Source organism: Vipera berus, assembly GCF_964194415.1.
Source record: "Vipera berus genome assembly, chromosome: 2".
NCBI lineage: Eukaryota > Metazoa > Chordata > Lepidosauria > Squamata > Viperidae > Vipera > Vipera berus.
This window is the reverse complement of record NC_138203.1, coordinates 279,946,851-279,953,856: the sequence shown is the minus strand read 5'-3', so window position 1 is coordinate 279,953,856 and position 7,006 is coordinate 279,946,851.

Below are 7,006 nucleotides of genomic sequence, written 5' to 3'. Positions count from 1 at the left end.
TCAGCGCAGGAATATGGCATCTCTCCTGTGTGGATTCTCTGATGGACCGTCAGATCCCCATTTTTCCTGAACCCCTTCCCACATTCCAGGCATACACAGGGTTTTTCCCCGTGTGGATTCTCTGATGCACAATGAGGTTCGCCCTTTGGGAGTAGCTCTTCCCGCACTCCAGGCATTTATAGGGTTGCTCCCCCGTGTGAATCCGCTGATGTGCGGTAAGGTTCGTCCGTCTAGAATAGCTTTTCCCGCACTCCGAGCATTTATATGGTTGGTCTCCTAAGTGAGCCCTTAGGTGGGAATTCAAGCTGGCTCTCATTCCGAAGCTCATTCCGCACTCTGAGCATTGGTAAGTTTTCTCGCCTGCATGAATTCTTTGATGTCTCTTGAAATCCCCGTTTTTCAGAAAACCCTTTCCACATTCCACACACTGATACGGCTTCCCCCCTCTGTGCATTTTCTGATGTGTCATCAGGCTCCCTTTAGTGCAATATTTTTTCCCACACTCGAGGCATTTATATGGCTGTTCCCCTGTATGAAATCTCTGGTGATTCCGAAGGTTGACCACAGAGCGAAATTCCATGCCGCATTCTGAGCAAGAATATGGCGTCTCCCCGGAGTGGATCCTCTGATGTCTGACAAGATTCCAGTTCCTCCGGAAAGCCTTTCCACACTCCAAGCAATGATATGGTTTCTCCCCAGTGTGGATCCTCTGATGGGCGATCAGATTGGTTCTGCGAGAATACCTCTTCCCACACTCTAGGCATTGATATGGCTTCTCCCCTGTGTGAAGTCTCTGATGCACCGTAAGACTGGTCCTTCGAGAATAATTCTTCCCGCACTCTACACAATTGTAGGGTTGTTCTCCCGTGTGCATCCTCTGATGAGCAATCAGGTTCGTCCTTCTGGAGTAGCTCTTTCCACACTCCAGGCATTTATACAGTTGCTCGCCTGTGTGAGTCCTTTGGTGGGAAATCAGACTCGTCCTAAGCGCAAAGCTCTTCCCGCATTCTGAGCAACAACATGGGTTTTCCCCTGTGTGAATCCTTCGATGTCGAGTCAGGTCCCCTTTTTTCAAGAAGGCTTTTCCACATTCCAGACATTGACAAGGTTTCTCTCCCATACATATCTTGGGTTGAGAGCTTAACTTTCCACCAAGGATATGCCGAGGATGATAATACATACCACAGCTCAAACACGTATACGTCCTCTCCCCTTGCTGTTGGGTGAGGTTCACATTTTTTCGGAAGCTCTTTCCACACCGCAAGCAGTTGAAAGGCCTCAGCCCTGTGTGAATTCTTTGATGTGCTGTAAGGACTCCCTTCTTACTGAAACTCTTCCCACACTCAAAACATTTATAGGGCTTCCCATCCGTGCTGATTTTTTCACTGGGATTGAAGTTTGTGCTCTGAGCGGAATTCTGCGTACGTGGTGGAGCATTAAATAGTTTCTCCTTTGTTTGCACTAGGAGCTCCTGGAGGTGATTATGCTGGCCCATTACGAATTTGTTCCTTCTCCACTGTTCTTCCTCGTTGCACCTGGATCTGTTCAAGGACACCCCAAATGATCCTGGCTCCCTCTCCTCCTTCATGATCCCGATTCTCCTGTCACCTGGTAGAAAAGGGAAAGAGAGGATTAGGGTCCAAATCCAAGGAAGATATTTATTTACTTACTTATTCATTCATTTATTCATTCATTCCTTCATTTTAATGTATACACCACCCATCTCGCTGTCAAGTGACTTTGGGTGGCTAAGATGGAGCCAAACACCAAGGTATCAAAAGGAGCTCATGTTGTCTCAGAAGACAAGTGCCCTCTGCTTCATATATTTGTGCTTTAAGGCAGAATTCCCCAACCTTTCAGGGTTGGCAGCCTGGAGCAGGGATGGTTTTGTGTGTGTGGAGGGGTGCGCGCACATGAACACCTGTTGCCAGCGCGAGTGGGACCGTGAGCACTCACAACACTTGGGTGAGTGGGACTGCGAACACCCACAATGCTCATGGCAATGTTCGTGCGAGTGGGGCCACGAACACCTGTGATGTGGCAATACTTGCGCGAGTGGAGCTGTGCATGAGCGTGCACTGGCCAGTCTCTCATGTGGCCTGGTGGCCGATAGGCTGCGGCCCAGTACTGGGCCACAGCCCACAGGTTGGGGACCCCTGCTTTTAAGTGGTAAGAAAACTGGGAACAAAAGGACCCTGCCAATATTTAATATTGAACTGCTCTCAAACTTTTGTTGTTCAGTCACAACCCCATGGACCGTAGCCAGGGCTTTTTTTGTCATAGAATGCTCAGAACGGAGTTCCGGCACCTTTTTTGGATGGAACCTTGTATGGTAGGCAAGGTGGGTTGTATGACAAGTGTGAGTTCCGGCACCTTTTTCTTTTACAAAAAAAGCATTGACCGTAGCACACCAGGTCCCATGTCCTTCACTTCTCACAGAGTTTGCCCAAATTCATGTTCGTTGCATCGCTGACCCTATCTAGCCATCTCCTCCTCTGCCGACCTCTTCTCCTTTTGCCTTCTAACTTTTTCCCAGCGTCAGGGTCTTTTCCATGGAGTTTTCTCATCAGATGGCCAAAGTATTTGAACTTCAACTTCAAAGAACAGTCAGGGTTGATTTCCTTTCAGATTCGATCTCTCACGGTTTTCTCTCAACACCACAATTCAAAAGCATCGCTTCTTTGATGCTCAGTCTTCCTTGTGGTCCAAGTCTCACAGGTTATACATTACTACTGAAAAGACCATAGCTTGGATTATACAGACTTTTGTTGGCAAGGTGACGTTTCTGCTTTTTTAATACAGGTAGCGGTGGCTCAGTGGGTTAGGATGCTGAGCTTGTCGATCAGAAGGTCGGCAGTTTGGCGGGTCAAATCCCGAGTGCTGCGTAACAGAGTGAGCGCCTGTTACTCGTCCCAGCTTCTGCCAACCTAGCAGTTTGAACGCACGTAAAAATGCAAGTAGAAAAATAGGGACCACTACGGTGGGAAGGTAACAGCGTTCCGTGCACCTTTGGCATCTAGTCATGCCGGCCACATGACCACGGAGATGTCCTCGGACAAGCGCTGGCTCTTCGGCTTTGAAACGGAAATGAGCACCGGCCACTAGAGTCAGAAACAACTAGCACCTTTACCTTTTACCTAGTCCTTGACTGAACAACAGTTTGTTTAGCATTGGGGGAAAAAGTGAGTTATGGCTCTTTTTCTCATTTATGACCATTAACAGCATCCCCATGGTCAGGTGATCAAAATTTGGACCCTTGGCAACCAGTGTGTATTTATGGTGGTTGCAGTCACCCGGGGACCATGTGATCATCTTTTCCAACCTTTAAGTCAGGGCTTTTCAACCAGTGGTATAGGTACCACCTGTGGTACATTGGCACCTGGCAGGTGGTATGCGACCATCCTAGAAAAGTGGTAGCGGGGGAGGGGAATGAGCTGAACCGGTGGCAGCATCGCACAAGCCTGCGCGAGAGATGGCTGGAGCTGCAGAGCTGCCGGGGCTCAGCGGAAGCGTCAGGATCAGCGCTTCTTCGGGGCTATCAGGGCTCAGCAGAAGCGCCAGGATTAGCGCCAGGCTCCAGCTGGAGCTCAGCGCTGATCCTGGCACTTCTGAACCCAGAATAACCACCGATCAGCTGGAATGTTGCAGCATCTCCAGGGTCTTGTGATTTACATTCAGATGCTTGGCAACTGATTCATATCTATGATGGCCACAGTGTCCCAGGGTCATGGGAAGTGACCAAAACTTGCTGCAACCACCCAGCAGATGGGAGGAATAAAAACCAAACACCCCCCCACTCCACCCCCGCTGCCAATCCTCAACTGAAATGCTCACAACAATGAAAACCTCAGACAGGAGGAAGAGAGTCACCGGGCAGGCAGGCAGGTGGCTTGGGGGGCACTTTTTTCAGTGCCATTGTAACTTCAAACAGTCACTAAGCGAACTGTTGTAAGTTGAGGACTACCTGTACTTCATCACTTTTTTCCTTTTTTTTTTGTCATCACGTTTTTGACACCTTGCTAGGCGACTGGTGGTACTCAGATGATGCCATATCCTAAAAGTGATACAATGGGTGAAAAGGTTGAAAAGCCCTGCTTTAAGTCAATGGGGAAGCCAGACTTCACTTAACAAGTGTGTTACTAATATAACAAGTGCAGGGATTCACTTAACACTTATAACTAACTGTCACAAGAAAGGTTGTAATAGGGCAAAGCTTCCTGAACAACTGTCTTGCTTAGAAACAGAAATTTGGGGGCCCAGTTGTGGTCATACACTGAGGCATACCTATGTGCTGTCTAGATTGGCCATAGTTTTCCTCCCAAGGAGCAAGCGTCTTTGGGTTTCAAATTTTACTGCCTTGATAATGATCGATTTAGTAACAGACTGTAAATGCTTTCCTTTTTTTTTTATTGAAGAGTTTTAAAATACAGTTTTCCTTTAAGAATCCCCCCTTCCCCCTCCCTCCTCCCCCCTCCCTACCTCCCCCCCTCCCCCCCTCCCCCCCCCCCCGACTTCCCAGAGCTAAATACAAGGTATATATATAAAAAGCAATCATAAACAAACATATGCTAACAATTATAAACTCTAAAATCCATCACTCTCTGGCTTATATAAGATGAAACAAATAATAATAATATTGAGTATGTATAAAAAAAAAACTAAGATAACAAAAGAAAAAAACAACGAAAGAAGACTTATTCAAATGCTACGTAAAACTTCTTAACCCTATACTTGTTCTGGATAAAATCAATCCATTTTCTCCATTCCATAATATAGCGTTCTTGCGAATGATCTTTCAAATAGGCCGAAATCTTCGCCATCTCTGCCAGGTCGGAAACCTTTAAAGTCCACTCCTCTATGGTCGGCAATTCCTCTTTCTTCCAGTATTGGCCTATCAAAAGTCTTGCCGCCGTAATTAAATTCAACATCAACTTGGTGTCCACAACTGTGGCATCTGTAATTATTCCCAACAAAAAAAATTGCGGACAAAACTTTAACCTCTGTTTAAAAATCTTCTGCATATTCCACCAGACTTTTATCCAAAAAGCCTTAACCTTTTTACAAGTCCACCATATGTGAAAATATGTTGCATCTTCATCACCGCACCTCCAACATTTAGGCTGATAATTCGGATACATACTTGCAAGCTTTTTGGGATCTAAATGCCATCTATAAAACATTTTGTAAAAATTCTCTCTTAAATTTTGAGCTTGTGTAAATTTTACGTTCCTCACCCATATCTTTTCCCACGTGTCCATTGTGATGGCTTCCTGGATATTTTGGGCCCATTTTATCATACAATCCTTAACAAGCTCTGTTTCTGAGTCGATCTCTATCAATGCAAGATATATCCGTTTGATATGTGCTGATCCCTGATTCCTAATTTGCTTTATCAAATTTTCATCAGTCATTGTAAATCCATTTTTCTGGTCTTCTTTCCACCTGGCCCGTAACTGAGTATATTGAAACCAATTTTGAACAACCTTCTCTTCTCGCAAGAGGCTATATGATTTCAAACACCAAACATTTCTTTCCAAACTGAGAATCTCCTTGTACGTAGTCAAATCATGTTTGAAGCCAGCATGTATATTTTCTATTGCGTGTTTTGGAATTGCCCACAATGGTATCTAATGCTTTCCTGTAACAATTTCTCAAGATAGTTTATGGCAGAGGTCCCCAATCCCCAGGCTTTGGTCCATTACTGGACTGTGAGCCGTTCGGAACCAGGCCACAGAAGTGGCGGTGTCATGGTTCGGACCGATGAAACTCTTCAAAGAACTTCAAGGCATTGTTTACCTTAAAGAATCTTTGTTTGAGTAGCATAGCATCGGCACTGACATAATCGAAGCCAAAACTGAATTCCCCTCCCCTTGGCACATAGTATCGAAGCACAATTCCCTCCTTCAATTTACAGTCGTAAATCACAATTCGCTTGAAGTGCGGGCTTCCTCTCCAGCTCTCCAGCCCGCCAATTCTTTATCATCTCTGATTTCAACAACCTTGATTCTCACGCTAGGTTTTAGTGTTGTTATGTCTAGCTGGACTCTCATTCACATTTCCCCTCTCCCCAGCAACATCTAACTGTGAAAGCGAAAAGAAAAAATTGACTACATTTCCATCTGTTGTCAATGCAAAAACATCTGATGTTAGCAGCGTTGACAGGTGGGTGGGCGCGCACATCCCCACTTGCCAGCTGCTCACGCACCGCTCCCCTTCCCCCCCCCCCGCATTGGTGGGCAAAGCCGGAAAGTTTGGGGAACTCTGGTTCACGATACTCTTAACAACTATTGTTCTGTACCAGCCTGCTACCGGCCCTGCAGAAAAGGCAGGGACAACCCCTTTACAACCGGCAAGAGGCTGGAATACACCTGCCAAATTTATAGCTACAAAAACAAACAAGACACAAACCAAGAAACAGGAGCTTTAAGAAACATGAACCATCCGAGCGGTTGCCTTCAGCAAACCAGCCCTCCCAGACATTCCCCTTATATAGAGTTCAGGGCGTGGATTCTCTCTGCCTCCTTCCGAGAAGCCCCATTGCCTTCCTCTGTTTACTCCTAATTGACTGCCTCCTGCGTCGGGCGTCCTTGAACAGGGCCAGCTGTGGGTCATCTTCATCCACGCTGTCAGGCTCACACAGCTGGGTCTCCGTGGTGACCAAGTGGGAGGGGCCTGGCTGAGGGCTCTCATCAGCAAGATCTTCAACCCCCTCAGCAAGGTCTTCAACACCCCCCTCCTCCTCTGAGTCGTCCGACCCAACTGCCGAACCCACAGGCTGACCCTGAATCACAACAACTATAAACATTAACAGACAGAGACAAATAAGGGAGAATCTTACCCAAGGAGACCACATTGCAAAAATTCTCCTCCATCACTTCCCTATGGAGGGCCCTTTGGTCCAGATCCAGCAGCGCCAACTCCTCTTCACTGAAATATACGGCCACGTCTTCAAAGGTCACCACATCCTAAAAGGAGGAGAAACCATTCACCTTGTTGCCAAAATCAG